Source organism: Helianthus annuus, chromosome 10 (genome assembly GCF_002127325.2).
Source record: "Helianthus annuus cultivar XRQ/B chromosome 10, HanXRQr2.0-SUNRISE, whole genome shotgun sequence".
NCBI classification, from domain to species: Eukaryota; Viridiplantae; Streptophyta; class Magnoliopsida; order Asterales; family Asteraceae; genus Helianthus; species Helianthus annuus.
In genome coordinates this window covers 132,080,048-132,102,547 of record NC_035442.2, presented here as the reverse complement: position 1 = coordinate 132,102,547, position 22,500 = coordinate 132,080,048, and the positions used below count along the sequence as shown (strand labels likewise).

Here is a 22,500-nt window from a genome sequence, read left to right as displayed (position 1 = left end):
CCGATTTAACTTATGAATATACTACTTTACCTTACATAGTTATAATATATTATAAGGTTTAAGTTATAATTGACTTAAAAAGATAAGATTCAATTAAGTATCTGATGACGGGGTAGCCCAAGACTAAATAAAGTGACTAAACATGCAAGTGCTTAAAGGGTTAAACGGTTCAATGGTTGAAAAGCTGTGAAATGGGAAAAGCGAGGAGGGAACAGTAATCAATCACATCCGAGCTCACTTCACCAACCCACGCTCGCAAAAGCAAAGCAGGTCTGAACAATACATGCTATTATCCAGGGGACAAAAGCCTTCAACCCCAAAAGGGGAAACCCTCCACTGCAAACAGGTTCTACTAGTCTTGTACATACCATTTGAGGAGATGTCTTCCCCTATAAGAAGACAGCTCATTCACCCTAAAAGACATTCTTCGATCAGTTGAGATTCCCTCATTTCTGGTCATTCGTGGAGTACTTGCTCACTCTCAAGTTACTTCTTATCACATCCACCACACACATTCTGTTTGCTTTCACTTCTGGATTCGAGCACGTCTCGGAGAAAGAACTCTCAGCAAACAACAATTACAAACTAGTGAACCTCCTTCCACGTTTTGCAAACGTGGGGGGACCCCGCGACCTGCATTAGGCAAGGTTGAACCCTTCAACCTTTTTGCCTAACCGACTCAGCTACCATCTTTGGTCTCATGTTTGTTGCATCAACAGTATCGAAGCACATTATAGACTTTAAGTTATACTTGACTTAAAAAGATAAAATTCGATTAAATATCGAACCATATTGAGAAATTGATCAAACACCAATAAAAAGATTAATGTTGACTTTACTCCCACAACTAGATAAATGTTTTGATGCCAATGAGGTAGTGGTGGAGTGGTTGAGGAAAGACTTGGTGTTACTTGTGACCCAGGTTCGACTCCTACTCTCCCCATTATTTTCTGCGGCATCCAGGTGAAGGGCGAATACAGGTGGCGCCGGTTCGTCTTGGATGGAAGGCGAGGTTTTACCGATTATTCCACTGCCGTGCCTTCGGACGGGTGGAGGTCGGCTTTCCGCGCATCTGGGAGAGCCAATGGGAAGGTGGCGGTCGAGCGGTCGACCTTGGCCACAGCGCCCGGTGTCATGGTGGTTGGCAAATCGTTCCTTGTCGTTCAAAAAAAAAGATAAATGTTTCGATCTATTGTTATTTTAAGATTAACTAGGTTTTTACGCAGCGCCGCGTTGCGGCGCGCTTAATCGAATCGTTATTGATGCTACAACATGTACGTCGTATAGTGTAGGAAACCACCTCTAATAGTGTTGCATATTATAATTTTAAACCTGGTTTGCAAACTGCCAACTATAATCACCACAATGCCGCTGCTGCCTGCCGGTACTGGTTTGAACAAACCCTCACCGCAACTGACTCACAATTCTCGACCAAATCGTCTCAGAATTGACACAACTCCAACCCAGCTGTAACTCAATAGTATCAGTTTGACTTTAATGACTACTCTTGACTTGAAATTTCAAACAAACTTTGATCATCAACCATTGATTGATAAACAATCTATACACTAATTTTATGTGGCCCACTGTGCAAGGTTAATCATTATACCTTAAATTAGTAACATAGAACTTCAATTTGGAATTTAATCAAAACTAGGTGTATTCGTCGTCGCGCGTTACGCAACATTACAAGTTAGTTTCATCTAGTTATGGTTGCAAGGATTCGTCATATTAATAACAACCTGGGATTAATTAAGCATGATGTTGTTTATAGATGCATCTGTTGTTTATAATTTAAAGAATGTAGCATAAAAAAGTTCATGAGGTGGAATATGTTCATCCAAACACTACAAAAGTCAATGTTCATCAGTTGGAACATAAGCAAATATGTTTTTATCTTGCTTTATGATTTACAGAGAGTGACATGGCTTCTTTCCCTCTGCATAAAACTATCCTTAATTGCCAAAATTTGAAACTCCGATATGAGAGAAACATATTAACGCAACGACAGCAGTCGAGCCCACAGTTTCGGGAGCAACGGGTTCATGACTCCCTTGTTTTCTTCCTATCTAGCCATCAACCTTAAGGAAATAGTTGTAAAATGCTATTTTCTCCAACAGTTATTATCACTTTAATTGGTACCAAGCTTACCATGAGAGGCTCTAACTCCTCTTGTAAAGCAGTATGAACACGGGTGCTACAGTAGTTTGCAACCTGATCATACGACAGGTATTATATACATATAAAAATGAAGACTTATTTGACTAAGTTCAGGAGAAAATCTTGGAAAACATCAAATGTCATAGACCCCACTTTTGTTTTTGTTTTGGTTAGAAGAAAAGAGAGATGATTTGACTGTTTGAGGTACTGCAAATATTAAAAAAGACACAACAGCCTAAAGTCAAGTGAAAACCAAAAAATGTGAAATGTTGATGAGCGAAGCTTACTTTTTAGGTCCTAATTTGACTTCGTAATCAAAATGTTAATATTCAACAATGCCATTATGTTAGTTGTCATATACTTTAAACCGCTCATTTTTTTGTTACCGACTTTCTATAAAATACATGAAAATATGTAACAGTATCAAAGTTGTATACAGTTTGACCTTAAAAAAGTCAAACTGTTGATGCAATTGTAAAAAAAGCATAGTTGGTTTACAATAACACAAAGTCGCACGCACATCAATTATACACATGTTTATTCTAAAGTATTGGTGTATCATTCTTCTAAAATCAATATCATATATTGTTAGCAGAGATAACATATAAGGCAAGTGAATATGTGTTAATTCATATGTAAAGAACGTGGTTTTCAGTAGAGGTATTCTCATCCTTTAAAGAAATTGTGTGCCGACAACAATTCGAAAATTATATAGTAAATAAAACTAACATCGATCATTGAAGCGTGATGCAGAGAAAGAAAGCAAGATACATACCTCTGAAATCTGAATAGAAAGTGAGAAGCCCTCGCTTCGATCAGATTTCGATAGGTTGAAGATATATGTTTAACAATGAATCTTAACTGGACCACGATAGCTTAGAATGTTTTCGTATGATAATGAGCCACCAAATCAAAGTGATTTTAAATGCAAAGAAAAAACCATACGAATGCCATCACAATGAAACTAATAGCCCGACAACAAACTTCGAGAATTCTGTGAACAATTGAAACAAATTTCAGATCTAAACGAACAGATCGAGATCTGGAAATAAAATAGTCGATCAAAAGGGTTTACCTTTACGATTAGGCTTGTGGCATCGCTCGTCATTCTTGCACGAAGAGATTAAGATCTGGAACTAAAACAGTTGGGATCTGGAGTAGTGTACGTCGTTCACCAATATCGGCGAAGGAGCATTGTCAGTGCTAACCGCTCACACATCTCCATCTCTCTCCACTTTTCTATACCTACAGATCTGCAGATGAAACGTGGCAATAAAACCTTAAAACCTCAAGAGACAACTGGGATAATCAATAAACGTGGCCATCTATGGATCTGTTAATTGGCGGCCCAATGAATACGTGCCAGGCAACTACCTGGCACTATTCCTAACATCCTAATATTAATAGTACAAGATTCACTCGATCATACCTCATGATTGCTACTGGTCCTTTGGTGGATAAAAGAACTGTAGTAGACTTCATCTACACAACCATTGGAATCTATAAATGGTAAAATGGCAGATTGATATGAAATTCAAATTGTTTGGTTGTCATTTTCTCATTATTTCAGATCAAAACGATCAGTTTGAAGCAACATGTCATCATCATTATCATACTCAGTAAAATATAACTAAGTAAAAATGCCTAACTATCTTCAACCTCACTCAACTAATTATCTATTTTGATTCTTCAAGTTTGTCATAATCACTTTGTAAAGCTACTCATACTCATGAAAAATATAGATTAACTTTCAAACTGTATATATATTTTGTGACCTAGTCATTTGCTGCTTGCTAATTCTTTGTTAGGATATGAATTGTGGCCAACAATTGTGCAATTTTTTATTAATGATTATCTCCTTTCTTGATCCAACTCGCCTATCAAATGGCTCAGTAAAGAAGGAAATGTCAATTTGACCAATTTCAATTATGACCAGTTTGACCACACAGTGAATATATATCTCTAAAGTTCACATTTAGCTGTATAAAAGTTACATTATAGTTTTGTAAACTGCAAACCTGATGACTGTGAGGACTGAAAGAAGGTTTTATCTTTTGGTCAAGCAGCCCCTCTACTACCAGATCTGCCAACCGAAATCACCGATTCCACTCATCTTCACCGCCGTGAAACCACCACCACCAGAATGTGTTCCCTTGTTTTAACCCGTCGCCAACCGTCCATTTGTTCTGAACGACCATCGTTTGACACCATTGATCGCTTGAAACTTAACCTACATCGTCTCCGTCGTCACCTACGAGTCATGAACCCTAGCCGACGACTGTCTGAGGTCTCAATTGAACCACCACTGCCTTGTAATCAGATAAACGATCGTGACCATGAGCTGCGGAACTTCCACTGAGTTCCCTTTTCTATGGTCGGCTTCCTCTTTCTATACCTAGGGCGGCGAGCCGGCGACGTGTGGCCGGCGGTAACCACCTCCTGGCATCTCTCTTTCAACGGTGGGTGTAAGGTAGGGCTTGAGGGTTTTATATGGCTAGGGCGGCGACGTGTGGCCAGCGGTAACCACCTCCCGGCATCTCTCTTTCAACTGTGGGTGTAAGGTAGGGCTTGAGGGTTTTAAACGGTGGGGTAATTTACATAAAAACCCTTCTATTACTGTTCAAAACGTTGTGTTTTTAATATATAGGGGAATATCTGTGGGCATGACAGACTTGTTTATCAATATTCTATATAAAAACCGGACGAAGAAGCAAAACAGAAACCGAACCTACAGTCGTCATTTTTACCGCCACTAGGGCACCCGAATCTTCTATATCCTCCATTGAGTATTACAACCACCGAAAACGTTGGATTCCTATCGCTATCACAATATTCACTCGCAATAATCACGACCTCTATCTCCCTGTATATATTTGAATGTAACTAATGAAGTTAAGCATGTTTTTTTTCATCTAAGGAGGGAAGTTGCATCCTTGTCTGTAGGTAATAGGCTTCTACATGTTAGTGCTGTTGGGTTTTCAAGTTTTTAGCATAGAAAGGACTTGTTTTAGTATAATTTCTTTTTTGTATAAAACGTCTCATTTTAACCAACTATCTTTAGTTTGACATCAACTAAAAGTGTTAATTTTTTAAATCGACCCGTTCTAACCCAAGCTCATTTTCACCTGAACCGTGTATGACCCAAACCCGTTTTGTCCGGACACCCAACCCGACTCACCCAATTTTGGCAAGGCGTTATCCCATACAATCAAATGCACCATGACCTATGAACATTCTTTCCAAAATTGGTAAAATTTCTTTGGACATTGAGCGCAGTACGAGTTGTTGCTTGTGTGTATTGCTAAAGTGGTATGGTTTCATGAGTGGTTTTGCCATGTAGCTATGCCACTTGTGATATAATATATTAGCCAAAGGCCAAAGCCATGAATCAATCATATATGTTGATATAATAACTCTTCCCTTCCTTTTCCAACGAACTAAACCAAATGCTCCAAAGTCCAAAGGGAAAGATGAGATTACTGTACCTCCTTTGTAATATAAGCAAAAACAACATAATAGCCGTATCAAACTGCATGAAAATTAAATGTGTCTATTTAGAAAACAAATAAGTAACAAAAATAAAAGAAACTTAATTTCAGTTCTACTTCTACATTTAATTTAAAAGAAATGATATCTAGTGCATTTTTTTTTTTTCATAATCTTACTTTAATATCAATCTGGTATGCCATAGACTTTTCTTTTCCAGTGGATCTCATATGCTGCAAAAAGTGAACGGAGGCCTGTAAAAGAACCGAACGTTCATGAACTTGTTTGGCGGGAAGTTCGTTTATGTTCGTTTATTTAATAAACAAACGAACATGAACAAATATATTTGTTTGTTTAATTAAATGAACGAACATGAACACACCTTGTGTTCGTTCATTTATGTTCGTGAACATTCTTTTATGTTCGTGAACGTTCGTTTAAATTTTAATAAATACATAAATAGTTTTATTTATATAAATATTTGGTTTTCTAACTACTTATATAAATATAACTAATTAGCATATCTATGAACCCTTATTTAGATGTGTTTTCGGATGAAATGTAATATCTTAGACTTGTTTCTTCAATCATGTTAATTTATGTTTATTCAGATATGTTCTGTTAATTTTTTTATGTTTGTTTGTGTTCGTTTATGTTCGTGAACTGTTCGTTTAGGCTTTAAACGAACGAACATAAACGAACTCGAACATGCCCGATTTCTTATTGAACGAACACGAACAAAAAAATGTGTTCCGTTATATGTTTGTGTTCGTGTTCGTGTTCGGTTAAAGTTAAATGAATGAACACGAACATGTCTATGTTCGTGTTCGTTCGGGTCGTTTACAGGCCTAAGGCCTAAGTGAACCCATAAATGACCAATGCTCTATAGATAGGATAGCCATGCAAGCTATCATATCTATCCGATCTTGATGTACATTGCCATCAGCTTCTTTAGCTAACTCAACTACTTCTCACCAATTTCAATTAAAAAAATCTGAATAGAAATAATTGTATAAAAAAAGCAAAAAAGAGGACTTGCGATTAACAGATTGACTTGTGTTATATGCTAGCCCAGTATCCTTCTTCGTGACTCAAAATATGTTAAATAACAAAAATTACTTTTTTTTCTCAAAATAATACTGTAACTTTGGCTAGCGAATTATCCCAAGCAAGTATAATTACACAACGTGTAACATAAAGCTAATTGATCTTCAATCATTTGAAATCATAATCACATAGCAGTAGAGCACCATCAAAATCAACCAGCAAATTAGGTATTAGTGTACTATTACCTTCATACCAATTTAATTATAGATGATTTAATCTTAATTTGAGCAAACATAGAATTTTGAGGTCTCCCTTTCTCTTTTCACTACCTGCGTAGCCTTCGCCCAAACCAACACACTACTGCCATTTTTCTGTTTCCCACTTAAATCCCTCCAACTTAATGACTAATTAGACTTTTAGGTAGCGTTCGTTTCATGGAATGGAATGGAATGGAATTGGGAAGTTTTTCTTTGTAAAATTGATCTTGGTTGGGGGAGGGAGGAATTTGAAATCCCATTAATTTCTTTAATCAATGAAATTTGTGACTATTTCAACATTCCTTAGAAATCCTTCACTCTAATGAAGGAATGGAATGGAATGTTGAAATAGTCACAAATTTCATTGATTAAAGAAATTCATGGGATTTCAAATTCCTCCCTCCCCCAACCAAGATCAATTTTACAAAGAAAAACTTCCTAATTCCATTCCATTCCATGAAACGAACGCTACCTTATATATTGTTAACCCCCCTTCATTTGCAACTTTTTTACACCTAATATAAAACTTAGATATCTATTTACAAATAAAGAAAACTCATAGTATCAATATAAAGATAAGAAATTATATATAAAAGGGGTTTTAGATATTACCTTCGTTAACAGAACCCTTTGAACATCTTGGTTGAGCAAACACTCACTACAATATTCTTGATAAACACAGTTAATCTAAACTGAGTAACTGATTTAACAAAACCAACACAAATATGAACGCGTTAAAAAACCCAAAATAAACAGATCATATGATGATAAGATATGATATTAGAAAAACATATTGTATTTGTTCGAGAAAAAAATAGGGTTCTCTCCCCCCAACATCTGTTATGGTGTTTTTCAATCATGGTCGTGGAGTTGGATCTTGTTATGGAAGCCGTGACCACTGGCAGTCTGCGACTATGCGGTCTGTGGTGGGCGGTTCTCTCCCCCCAACATCTGTTATAGTGTTTTTGGTATAAATTGAATTACTTGAAGTTTCTTCAACATCTCTACATAAATAACCATTTTTAGAAAAAAAAAAAAAAAAAGCCCGATTCAGCATCAAACAGATACAAAATAACACAGAACATAGTCTTAAATTCATGATAGAATGTGCAATAAAATATATTAAAAGGGAAAACTCACTACATATTCATTGATTTTATCTCCATCAACCTTGACATAAACATCGTATAAACACAAATCAATACACCCAAAAAAAGTATTATTTATCAACAAAAATCCCAACTTTATCTAGCAAAGAGAGTAAATACCAGATTTTGCATTAAAACTGGTTGATTGAACTTGCAGGACGAACCAAACTTGCGTGTCCCAGTTTGAATGAAAAGGGAGCAATCTTCCGCATCGGGTCGGGTATTGCATGATGCTTTTGGATACACTTCGGCTTTTGCACCTCAAAGAACAACAATTATCATGACAACTTTCTAACAATGGGTAATAGAACCAAGAAAATGTTGTATCAGTAACAACATCAAGATGTTGCATGTGGCATTTTCAAATCTCTGTACTATTTTATACATACTACATAAAAATGTCAAATAATGTATAATTATTCAAAACATTTGTACATATACTTTCTAAACTTCAATTAAATTTTTACCCTCCACATAAATTAGCAAAAAAAAAAAAAAACACACCATCGATGTTAATTTTAAACTAGGTAATGGCCTTCACTCATGAAACCATGATAGCTCATAGCTACAAGTTTAGAATAATATAACAAAATTTTGTTCTCCTTTATTACAGCAAGTTCAAAATTCATAATTGTAGCAAAAGTAATTTAATACAAGAGTTAAATGCCTGGATAGTCCCTGTGATTTGGCCTTTTTTCACCTTTAGTCCCTAACTTTCTAAAATTACCTCTATAGTCCCTAACTTTTTCAATTTCGTTCCCGGATAGTCCCTGATGTGGATGGGGGTTAATTTTCTCAGTTAAGTTGGTGTGAAATTACAAAAACACCCTTACTTAAAAAATATAATTAAACACTAACATTTAAAATTTAATGGGCCCCACCATTAACTACAACAATTTAATTAAAATAAAGGCTTATGGGCCCTTCCCCACCCTCACCTCTGCAACTCATCTCCACCACCACCAAACCCCACCAGTTACCGGTCACTGTGCATCTGGTCCGGCGTCACCTGCGGATCTCTTCGTCACATGACCGATCTCAACCTCACCGGAACCCTCTCCACCGACATCAACCACCTCGAGAGCCTCGTCAACCTCTACGTCACGTGACCGATGTTAATCTTTTCTTCATCCCAAAAATTTAAAGTGTATGTATCAATTCTGAAGCAAATATAACTCAGTTGACCTTATATAATCAAACCAAACATCTTGCAGCCTAAATCCTTGTGATTGATATTCATGAATAACAACTGCAAGACTTAATTTTTACTTAAATTGAAACTGTGAATCGCAGAAATGTACCTGAAATGATCAAACAAAAAGATCAGACAAGAAACTTACTGTTAGATCCAGAAGCAAGACGAGAAAGCTGATGATGATGAAAGCGAAGTTTCTTGGAAACAGAATGATTCCAGGGGTTGAAATTGAAGCAACCAGAGAAGGTGAATAATATGACTTCAGCTATGATAATAAGGGGTGTACATGCAGCACAAATCTTGTCTCTAATGGTTAATTATGACCCCTATCTCTGTTCAAAACAAACAAGCATTCAAAACACACAAAATAATAATATTAACATAATAATAATGGAAATAATGAGAGATAGCAGAGGGAATTGTACGATGAATCATTGGATGTGTTTATCATGCCCTGGTGCAAGATAGTTTGAGGTGTTCATCAGGAATCGGAAACCATGGAGAGAGAGAGAGAGATAGAGAGGGGGATTGAACGGTGATGGTAACAGTGGTGGAGGTGGTTTTGATTGCAGCAACCAAGGTGCCGGCCGGTGGGGTGTGGTTGTGAGGGCGGTGTAATGTAGAGAGAGGAAGAGTGTTGGTGGTGTGGGGGAAGGAGGTTGTGGTGGTGGTGGAAGGAGGTTGTGGTGGTGGATGTTGTATACACTATACATAGAGAGATGCAGTAGAGAGAGAGTGAGGTTGTTTAGAAAGAGAAAGTGGGTTAGGATAAGGGGATGTTTAATTTATTAGTTTTTTTTATTATAAGGGCATTTTAGTAATTTCACATCCACTTAACACTAAAACCTAACCCCCATCCGTGCTAGAGACTATCCGGGAATGAAAGTTGAAAAGTTGGGGACTATAGACGTAATTTTAGAAAGTTAGGGACTAAAGGTGAAAAAAGGCCAAACCACAGGGACTATCCGGGCATTTAACTCTTTAATACAACCAAACCTTGTCAAATATCTTCCATTGACTAAAAAGGCATGTATATATAATCAAAAATGGATTCTAACACCTATACATAACAGATTGAACATAAACCCTAACCAATCTGTTTCACAAGAAAACAACAAAACCCTTCTCAAATATCTTCAAACGAAAAAAATGTAAAGTAATCAAAAAACGAATTCGAATCATATAATAAATATATAATCAGTACTTACCTTGAATCAGAAATTGAAGTCCTAGAAACCTTGAATCACGAATCAAATCGAACTGAAGCCCTAGAAACCTTGATTAGAGTGGTGAAGCCCTAGAAACCTTGATTAGAGTGGTGGTGACACTCCGGTCACCGCCCCTCTCCTTCCCTTTCTCTCTTTTTAGGTCTCGTCTGAGACTTTCAAAGATTATAAGGTGGATGACCGCCCAAGATGATCAGTCAGAATAAACCACGATTGTATACACTGTTCAGGGTTAAATGAGTGTGGAGAGGTGGTCGGATATGGTGACTTGGTGTTAGGGTTTCTAAGATGAAATTGGGGTGGAGAGATCTATGTTTTGGTGTTATGAGGGCATCGTGGCCTAAGAAAAGTGAAGTGGAAATGAGATATCGAATTGACGTCTTTTCTATTGAAAGAGAGCATACCAACCACTCTACCAAAAGTCCAAATGTATGAAATTTTGGAATAAAACATGTATATATACAATAAGATGATAGAGTTGTTACTATTCATTAAAAGTATATAAAATATTAAAATTACTATTCATTAGCTTCTATATTTAATATATATATATATATAAATATATATATATAATGTTGAGTTTACTCATCAGTTAACTAGATAAATGTTTTGATCTAGTGTTATTTTAAATCGGCAGTTACTGTTTCATGTAGCATATTAGTATATCACTCATGATGAAAGAAGTTAGTCTATGGGATAAAAAGGATAGTGAATCACGTTAGCAAATTGAGGGAGAAGATGGCCAGTCTCAATGTTGGAGTGATAGTGAGGAGTACGCGTTAGGGTCTAGCTTTTGTACATGTCATGACCGAAGACTTACATGGGAAGGGTCCAAGTAACAACTTTGGGAGGGGTTTTTGGTCTCGGGTTAAGAAGAGATTTGAAGAGGAAACAACTGATCCAACCGAACGTAAAAGCCAAGATCTTAGAGCCAAGATCATTAGCATGGCCCAACCAGTAGAAAGATTTCAAGAAATTTACCGCCGACGAACAGACAAGTAGGAAGAACCAAATGATAAGCAATTTATTTAAGAATCAATGGCCAAGTATGAATGATTTTATAGAACACAGGTTAACAAGATATAAATTTAGAAACTCGTAATGAAATTTAATTGTAGCTAGTATTAGTAGTTGTATAGTTTTAGTATTTTCATAATTTAGTTTAAGTATTCTAGTTGTAGCGTTAGTATTTTATCTGTAATATTAACTATTAAATTTGTTTAATATTATTGTTATTTCCTCTATATTAATTTGCAAAAAGTGTTTGCGAGTAGAAATTACTGTAGAATTTTTTACATGTCATTAATGCTTTATGTACAACATGATGAAGCGCAGGTCATCCTCCATTTCCCAATCTAAAGACTTTGTTTTGATTGGTTTACACTTTAGACCACCAATCCACCACTTCTCTCTGTATCTCTATGATCAGCACCACACCAGACACCACAACCAGCTCCCATCTTTATTTTCTCGGTATTTTTCACCAAACCGCCGGACTGCAGTTATTCGTCGACGTCGTTATCCCACAGTCACGAGTAGCCACCTTTAGCCTCATCGGAACCATCAGAACCATCTACCGCTGCTGGATATTCAACCGATTGTCTACTTCCACTGCGATCTCTCTACATGCACTCGCCATCATCGCTCTTAGTTGTGATTAGGACAGCCATTGCATCATTGGCCTCCAGATTTACAGGAATAGTTAGCATACAATCGTTGTCGACTTTTTGGTTGAAACCATCGCATCAAAATAACAATGTCGCTGCCTTGGTCGGCCGAGGTTTCTCGCCAATGGGCGAAAACCAACAGTTTTCATCTTCACTCTCTTTCTCTAGCATTATTCTCTCTCTCAGTGAGCATATTTTTTTTGAAAGGTGAACTTCATTAACAAACGCGAAAACCACCAACTCTCCAAGGAGGAGAGAAAAGGCCGCAAACTTACAATAACATTACATTACTCCAACCTTTCCAATACTTAACAAAATCTTTATGCCTATTCGAAAACCAAAGAAAACCGAACGCTTTAACCTCGGCCACAACCTCCACCACATTGCTCCTCCTATGATTAAAGACAATGTCATTTCAAGCCCGCCAAATACGCCAACAACACACCATAACCATACCTCTTATAATATCTTTACGCGTAGCCGATAAACCATCCATCTTGTGCATATTACCCTAGTCGCTCACACTGAAGCTAAAGTAGTTTGGAATACCAAGCCATCCTAGAACTCCATTCCACACACTAGTTGCGAATGCACAACCTGTAAATACATGGTCCACCTCGTCGTCACCGTCCCCACAAAAAAGACAACGATTGTCGTCTATTAAAATGTTCCGTTTCAATAGCGCTACCTTAGTGGGGAGGAGCTTCATCAATAAACGCCACATAAAGATATTGCACTTGATAGGAACCCATTTACACTAATCAAAATAAACCTAATTAACAACCAGACGCGAAAAAGCAATCCAATTTCTAACAACCGCAACCGAGAAGCAGCTACTCGGATGGCCTCCCCACTTCCATAAATCTGCACCTTGTTTAAAACGGACTTGCTGCAAAAGGGACAGCAGCGTCAGCAGCTGCTGAACCTCCTCTGGAGTCGACGGGTGCTTCTTCCAGGACCACATATTAACTAGAGTATCCCCTACCTTCATCAGCCTCTCGCAAACCGCACAATGCTTATTAACTTCCAACTTAAAAAGCGCATGGTAATCCTCCTTCAATACACCAAAAGGGGCCCAATCGTCCACCCAAAACCTAGAACACTTTCCATTACCCACTTCACATTTTATTAATCGAATAAACGATGAACCGTTAACCTTTAACTTATAACCTTCTTTGACAATATTAATCCAACCACTAGAATAGGAAACATATCCCATTTTCGTTTTGAGCAATGAATAGCGTCAATGATACCCTTCCACATGGACTTCTTCTTAGAAACGTATCTCCATAACCACTTAGAAATTAGCGCTCGATTACAATAAAAAAGACGAGAGACACCCAAACCACCTTTATCTTTAGTATTTGCTACTGTCTCCCATGCCACCCAATGAACCTTTCTCACATCACCATTCCCCCCCCCCCCAATAGAAATCTCTTCATCAACGCTTCCAAAACTTCAATTACTTTCAAGGGCGCTTTATACATAGAGAAATAGTAGGTAGGCAAGGCTTGAAGGACCGACTTGATTAACACAAGTCTCCCTCCTATAGAAAGAGTATTCGCCTTCCATTTAGATAATCGCCTTCTAACCGTATCCATTACCGGCTGCCAATTAGCCACCCTATTCATATTAGCGCCAACAATAACCCCAAGGTACTTAAAAGGAATCGATGCCGCCTTAAATCCCATGGACTCTGAGATCCTTTTAACAACACTCCATTCGACACCTACTCTATCAAGGACGACTTATTAAGGTTAATTTTAAGGCCCGAGCATAGGTAGAATATTCTCAATATCCTTTTTAAATTAATAAAATTAGAATAAGACCAATCACCGAGAATCATAACATCATCCGCGAACAACAGATGAGATAACCTCAAGTCGCCATTCGAAAGACGAATGCTATCAAAAACCCCAATATACTCCGCCTTTCTCAACATAGTAGAGAGAGCCTCCATAACAATAAGAAAAAGGAACGGCGATAGAGGGTCACCTTGTCTAATACCTTTTGAACATCCAAACTCGAAAGTAGGAGAACCATTAACAAGAATAGACGCTCTAGAGGAAGCCAACACCCCCCTGACCCACGTACACCAAATGGAGGGAAAGTTCATTTGTTTCATCACATCAATGAGGAAATCCCAACTAACATTATCATACGCCTTCGCGAAGTCAATCTTGAATAAGAAAAACTCCTTACCCGTCTTCTTAGCCCAAGAAAGGATCTCGTTTAACATAAGAGGGCCATCTAGAATATAACTCCCACCCAAGAACGCAAACTGCGCCTCTGAAATAATGTCACCCAGCACCGTCTTCAATCTATTAGCCAATATCTTTGAAATAACCTTGCTGATCACCCCTATAAGTGTAATTGGACGATAATCTCCTAAGGTCGAGGGATCCTTGACCTTAGGAACCAAGGTAACAAAAGCGGATCCTAGTCCTTGATTAATACAACCATGCTCGAAGAATTCTTGCATGACAACCGCAAAATCACCTGCAAAGCAACTCCAAAACCTCTTAATAAAATGAAAATTAAAACCATCGGGTCCTGGGGCCTTATCATCTCCGCATTCAAAAACAACATTCTTGATTTCTTCAGGCGTGAAAGTACTAGATAGAAATACCATGTCGTCATCCATAAACGTCTTTAATCCAAAACACTCCAACCTCGGTCTCTACGGTAATTCTTCAAAAATTTAGATGAAAAAAATGAAAAACGGCTTTCTTAACCTCCTTAGGTTTCGATCTCCACACCCCATCAGACAACTATCCCGGAATACAATTGGAAGCACATCTCCTATTTATCAAACCATGAAAGAATTTACTATTAGCATCCCCATCCTTAGCCCATATGCTTGAGATCTTTAGCCCGAAAAAACTCTAACTGAGAAAGCCTTTTCTTTCTTTCCTCCCAAGACCACACCTCCTCCTCTTAAAGATCCCTAACCTCCAAAATCTTTTCTAACGCCATCAACTCCTGAGTAATGGTCGACTCCTCTTGTTTTTCAAGAGCCAATAACTCATTTCTCCATGTGGTAATCGCCCTACGCATGCACTTAAACTTATGCATTAAACGAACATCCGCCGGACCCTCATAATAGAAATCGCTACTCACCTTTAACACAACCGATTCAAAACCATCCCGATCTAACCAAGAGTTAAAAAAACGAAACGGCTTGGGACCAAAATTACAAGAAAAGGTTTTCAACAATACCGGATTATGGTCCGATTTCCCCTAGGTAAAACCTTATACAAAGTAGTAGGCCACTTGTTAACAAAATCTTCACAAACTAGAAATCTGTCTATTCAACTCAATTTGTTGCCCACCGCATAAGTATATTTCCCACTTTTCAAACCGAACTCCATAAGACCTGTCTCGCTAATAAACACATTAAAATCATTCGCAGCCGTAGAATTAAATCTGGATTTCCTCCTTTCATCAATATTTCGAACCGAATTGAAATCCCCACCCATAATCCAAAGACCCGCTCTCGACTCGACCACCTGAAGAATAGTTTCCCATAAACACCTCTTCTCGTTAACTTTTTGTGGAGCATAAACATTCAAAATATTAACCAACTCTCCATTGCCCTTCAATGTACCAGAAACCAGAAGGAACGAATGATCTTTAACCATCGAGGATAGAACAAAATAATTACTGTCCCAAATTGTGAAAATACCACCTGACCTCCCCACTGGATCTACAACTTCAAAGCCAAAATCACCCCTACCCCAAAAACTCTCTATAACCTTATCCTCAATACCGAGCACAGAAATTCATGAATGAGTAAAAAATTATTTCCTGCTCTTTACGCAATTGACAACACCAGCCAGCCTTCCCTTGAACCCCCGTTTCCCGCACATTCAAAGAAATTAAATTCATAGGTTCACCCCTTGAAAACCTTCATCCTCAACCAAATTACGTACCTGAGTATGGAAGTTCTGTAAATTCTGAGCTCCGAGAAAAGTCCCCAACTGAATCATATTTGAAGTTTCTGTGTTAACACCTTCATTCGAAGTGACCGGATTGGCAGACTCCACCTTGGCCTCCTGTTTATTTTCGGCTGAAACATTATCACAATACTTATTCTCAATATCCTCACTACTCCCAGAGTGCTCCTGACCACACCTCCTATTAAGATCAGGAGTTAAATACATGTTTGGGCTCCCCTGCAACTCTTCGCATGGATCCACCTGAGAAGGCCCAACAGACATTATCCCAATAAATCTATCAATATCAAATGGGTCCGAATCACTTCTGGCCCTCTTCTTTGGTCTTTCCTAGCCCGCCGGAGAACTATTGACGGTTCTACCACCTTTCTTTCTAAAGCCTTTTCTCCGATTTCTCCTCTTGCCATTACTATCCAAAGGATTATGATGCAAATCGTTACTATTACAATCCAAAGGATTGTTAGGTAAACCAATATCACCATTAACCTTATCAAACACATGAGCTCCTTGGTCCTTAGGATCATTCATAGTATTACCCAATTCAGTGTCATCTCCCATGTTATCCCCCTCATCGGCCATACTTTCATATTTTTTATCCTCCACATCAGTTAAATTAACCTCATCATTCAAAGAAGAAAACTCAACGTCTTTAACCGAAATACAATCCGGTATCCACTCTCCAACATCTTCCTCCACCCAGACCTTATACACCGAAGAATTCCATTTAAGATTAACCTTGGCATTAATCCTAGTCGGGTTAGAGCAAAGGACTGCCACTAGCGCAAACGATAAGTCGCCCACATTGTCAGTTATTTGTGCCTCCTGAATCACTTTTCCAAAGTTATTAGCAATGACATTCATAATAGGATCCATATTCAGGTGGAGCGGAACACCATGTATCTTGAGCCAAGCAATCCGTTAATACTCCACCTCTTGACCATTCCACCTTTCCAATGTACCGAACCACGATTTCCAACTGTCAGCCGTATCCCAGAAGTAACTCATGATCTCCTCATCCTCAAAAACCAATAATACAAACAACCCACCAAGATATTTGATATTAACATGCTTATATCTCTGTTCATTCAGTTTGATCCGAAGGGATGTTAACGTTTTGAAATCAATAACCTGTCCTACCAAAGCTTTATTATGCCAATGAACAAAGCTACGGGCATTGCCATTAATCGAAACCGTAACGACTCCTATAGTCTGCCTTATATTGTTCACGGTATCATGATACGACCTACCACCTGTGCCCTCATCCCTTACCGGCTATTGAGTCTTCGCCTCCTCTATCGGTTTCTTGACATGATTCTTCCGAGTATTATTACCAGTTTCGTATTGCATCTTTTCCCCAACAACAAATCTAGCGAGGACTATGAAAAGTTTATAAGAACCTATCCACACATCCTTAAAGTCACCCTCCAATCTTTTCGGATCAGAAACATTCCGAAAAGTCACGAAACCAAAACGTTTACCAAGCCTATCCAGCTTCCTCGCTATATACGTATTTTCAATGATACCATAACCCTTTAACACCTCGATCAGATCTTTGGACGAGCACTTATTAGGGAGATTAGAAACAAATACCTTCGTATACCTATCAGTCTTCTTAAACGAACCATCAGAGTGCCTGTTCCTGCCTCTCTTGAACGGAATATCATACCAGTCATCAGTCGTCTCTGGCGGCATTCTGATACCTTCGGAGAAAACCCTATTCGTCGTTCCTTGTTTCTTCTCTGTTTGATTCTTTTCGTACCAGTCAATAATACAATTTCATTTCGTACCAGTCAATAACACAATTTCGTTTCTTCTCTGTTCGTCTCTTCTCTGTTCGATGCTTCTTCTCCATTCGATGCTTCTTCTCTGTTAGATGCTTTTCGTACCAGTCAATACCTTCGGAGGAAACCCTATTCGCCGTTCCTTGCTTCTTCTCTGTTCGATGCTTTTCTTACCAGTCAATACCTTCGGAGGAAAACCCTATTCGCCGTTATTATTTAATTGCCACACCATGACCGAAAACCAATAAAATAAAAGCAACGAAATAATAAAATGTAAAAACTGAGATGACATAAGCTATTAAATTGGATTCAATCACAAATTCAAGTCCGTTAAATATGCACACATATACATGTTTATTTAAGCGAAAAAAGGACACCTTTATTCTATTTTTATTTTCAAGCATACATGGCATATTAATTAAATATATCTTTAAATTTCAAGTATGCATGAGAGATTGATTTTTTTTTCTTTATTGATTGATTTATTTTGATATCAAAAGAGTTAACTATTTTGTTTTGTATGATTTGTTTACTTTATTTGTGTTGTTTTTTAGATTTATTTAGAGTGTGATATTGGTACACATTTTCTCGGTATCTCTCTACATATACCTATACATATAGGTAAAAAATGTGTAAATCTATTGATTTAGAGGTACTAATAAGGTTACCCTAACAAATCAAACCAAATTGACACTGACCAGAATTATAAGTATTATTTTTTAGGTTTCTATTTTGGTTGCTATATTGAGTACCGGTACAGTATGTGTACCGTAATGATGCGAACAAATGATGTCTGAATTCCCGCAACAATACTGTTTTACGTTTCCGTCTAAATTTGTTTGAGTAAACACCATGTAACGTGTATGCGTGGTTTAACATTTTTACATCTATTATTTGCTTGGCTTAACAGTTCCGTCGCAACGCACGGGTCCTAAAAACACGTTTTATATAAGTTGAAAATTAAAACATGAAATATTAAAATAACAAACATTAAAACAATCACGCATTCAAACATGAAACACAAAACATACATCTTAATACCTAAGCTTAAACATTAAAATTAACCATACACTTAACCAAATAAAAAACATAAAGTTAATTTAAACAACACCACTTTTTTTGGCCGACATTCCAGACGATTCCCGTTCCTTCTTCGCTTTTTTAGTCGGATAATGTTTTTTCGTATGTTTTTTAATGTCGAGTTTGCCACGACTTTTATGAACATCTCACAATATTTGCACCGAGCCATCTTGATGTTGTAGGATATGAGGCAGTGATCAAAGTGTTTCCAAATCTCCGGGGCTCTCTTGGTTTTGAAAAACCAAAAAAACATTTTCATTGCTTGCCATCGTTGAGCGGTTTTGTATTTTTGAGAGTTAGAGAAGTGGTGTGGTAAAAACTAAACATTCTAGGCCTATATATACTAAGTTAAAGGGTTAAAATGGTCAAAATCGATTCAAAACGACTATATTGCCGTTAGGAATCGATTCCCAGCCGTAAAATTTCAAAAATAAATCGATGAAACCGGTTTGTACCTGGTTCTAGGTAAACCTGACCCGATCATACCCGATCCGGTTCCACTGGGTTCTCATACACACACATATAACCCGACCAAGTCCCTACCCAGTTCTTCCCTAAACCCAGTCCTAAAAATACCCGGCTACAAAATAACCGGTTCCTACCCAGTTCTGGTTACGGTCCAGAACCCGCTTTGTGCACCTCTAGATTGAAAGAGTTATTTGGTTTGGGCTAGTGGGGTGGATCGGTGGTTTTGTTTTATAATTTTCATGTTTTACACTTGCATTTGTTTATGTAAAATTGTCCAGCAGCTTGCTGTTTTTTTTTAATATAAAGGTTGGCTTGGTTGTAGAGATGGGCATAAAACCGGTTCCTACCCGATTCCAGTGGACTCGATCCGGACCCGGTTCCGGTTCCTACCCGATGTTCAGAGGAACCGGTCCCAGGTTTAAAAAATCCGACGGGTATTACCTGGTTCCCATATTATGTAAAAAAAACCAACCGTACCCGGTTCCTCTCTGTACCCGGTTCCTACCTGTACCCGGTTCCTGCCTGTACCCGGTTCCTATCTGTACCCGGTATATTACCGTTGGAACCGATTCGTTTATGACCGTTGGAACCGAATCTTGAGTATCTAAACACATTAAATGCAAAATATGACCATTGGAACCGGCATAAAGTTAAACCAACAAACATCACACATAAAACATAACACATCAAACATAAGTAAACAAACGGATCCACCAAACTACACATTAGAAGAACCGGATCCTTCGCCCTTTTCTTCCTTTTTTGCCTTTGTCACCGGGCAATGTTTGTCGGTATGCTTCTTGAGGGTGGAGTTGGCTGCCGCCTTCATGAACTTCCCACAATTCTTGCACCTAGCCATCTCATGGTTATCCGACATCAAACACAAATCAATTTTTTTCCAAATTGCGGGGTTACGTTTGGTTTCTAAAACCAAAACAACTCCTTCTTCCGATGCCATATGTTCTTGTTCTTTGAATGTGTTTAGAATTAGAGAAGAAAGAAGATGGATGCAATTTGAAATGAATGGACCTGAAATCGATTTTTATATTTAAAAACCGGTTCCTAACGGTACAAAATTAAAAAAAAAAAAACAGCTTTATCAGTGGAACCGGTTCCGAACAGTGTGCAACAGCTTTATTGAACAACTCAAAGTAACCGGTTCCAAATAGCACCCGTACCCGGTTCCACACAGTACCCGTACTCGGTTCCATTGTACCCGAAACCGGTTGCCGGTTCTAAATATATTGACGTGTACCCGGGTTGTACCCGGAACCGGTTCCACTGAGAACCCGTTCCACTCACTTGTATCCATACCCGGTTTTGGGTTGGAACTGGTTCCAGGTTTTAAGAATACCTGATTATGCCCATATCTACTTGGTTGTTCAAAAATTCTTTTGGTTTGGGCTAAAACAGTCATGTGGATGGTCTATCGATTTGTTAATGCAACTGTGAAGGCCCAAATTAAAATTCGATTGGGCTGCCAACCGAAAACAAAACTCGGTGAAGGTATTTTAAAAAAAGAATAAATTTATTTATCCATAGAATAGAAACCCTTTAAAGAAAAAATAAATTAATGACATAAAAAAACTAATCAAATTATACATGTCCCTCTACTAACTTCAAAAATTATATATACCCAATCCAACATTTAATTTACATATATTCCATTCCTAAAAGTTAGAAATACCAAATACCATTTTGAATTTTGAATTGAATTAATTTATTAAAACTAAATTAGAAAATGACTATTATATTCTTTTTATTGAAACTTAAAATTTCTTAAACTTCAAATTTGTCTATTCTTGGCCTTTCCTTTTTGTTTTTCTTACAATTATTTTTATTATTTATTTACTAAATCACCATGATTCAAACAGTATAATGAGATCAAAGAAATATCAACAATCTACTTTTTTTTTATAAACCATTGGTTTTATCTTTTCGCTTTTCAAGAACCCATTTTGTGGACACTTGTCATTATATAAGAGAATCTCTTATAGATAATTATTATTTTAGTTTAATCTCTTATAATTAATTATAGATAACCCTTCTACTAAATATTATTTAGTTTAATATCTTATGGATAATTATTATTTAGTTTAATCTTCTTATCATTTATAATATTATTTATTTGAATTAATTATTACTTTTATATTAATCTATTTACTTCAAATTCAAACTTAATTATCTAATTTGATCTTAACTATATATTTGAACATTTTGTTTAGTTTCGTATTAAATAGATTTTACGAAATTTAAAACAAAATTAACTAATATTATTTATCATTTATACATTTACGGAGTTTTAAATAAATGGTTAAATTTATTGAGACTTCGTTAACAAATTTTGCAACAACAGAATAATCTATTTTTATCATGAAAACCAAACTTTGTGTTAATATATTAAATATTTTTATTTTCACCATACAAAATTTCATTTACTCGACCCATGTAATACATGAGGTTTTTTAAGATATAACTTTTTATTATTTGATGTATAAAGTTAGATTTATTCAATTCGTACAATACACGGGTTTTTTTTAAGGATATATATATATTTTTTATTATTTAGTACAGAAAATTACATTTATTCAAACCGTGTAATACACATATTTTTAAAGATGTAATTTTTTTATTATTTGGTATATAAAATTACATTTAGTCAACCAGTGCAATAAATGGGGTTTTTAAAGATATATTGTTTTATTATTTAGTATACAAAATTTATTTATACAACCCGTGTAATACACGTGGTTTTAAAGATATAACTTTTTTATTTGGTATATAAAATTCCATTTATTCAACCTGTACAATATTGTTTTTATAGATATAACTTTTTATTATTTAATAAATAAAATTATATTTATTCAACACGTGCAATAAATGAGGTTTTTAAAGATATATTGTTTTATTATTTAGTATATAAAATTTATTTATTCAACCCGTGTAATACACGGGGTTATAACATTGTTCAAAATATACAAAAATGCTTTTTGCCCCATAATTTCATCAATTCACTTCCATCGCCATTT

General features: G+C 36.8%; 1 long non-coding RNA gene across 3 annotated transcripts; it reads right to left on the bottom strand.

Annotated features, from left to right (window-relative positions):
- Positions 1-1,783: 1,783 nt before the first annotated feature.
- LOC110882500 lies at positions 1,784-5,134 on the bottom strand. Of its 3 annotated transcripts, none has more exons than XR_002560114.2 (4): positions 4,179-5,134; positions 3,590-3,660; positions 3,236-3,413; positions 1,784-3,154 (listed from the first exon to the last, which is right to left on the bottom strand). It is a non-coding gene; the product is annotated as an uncharacterized LOC110882500 (long non-coding RNA). The 3 variants fall into 3 exon arrangements; XR_004870138.1 differs by having other exon boundaries at positions 3,590-3,642; XR_002560113.2 differs by lacking the exon at positions 3,590-3,660.
- Positions 5,135-22,500: the final 17,366 nt, after the last annotated feature.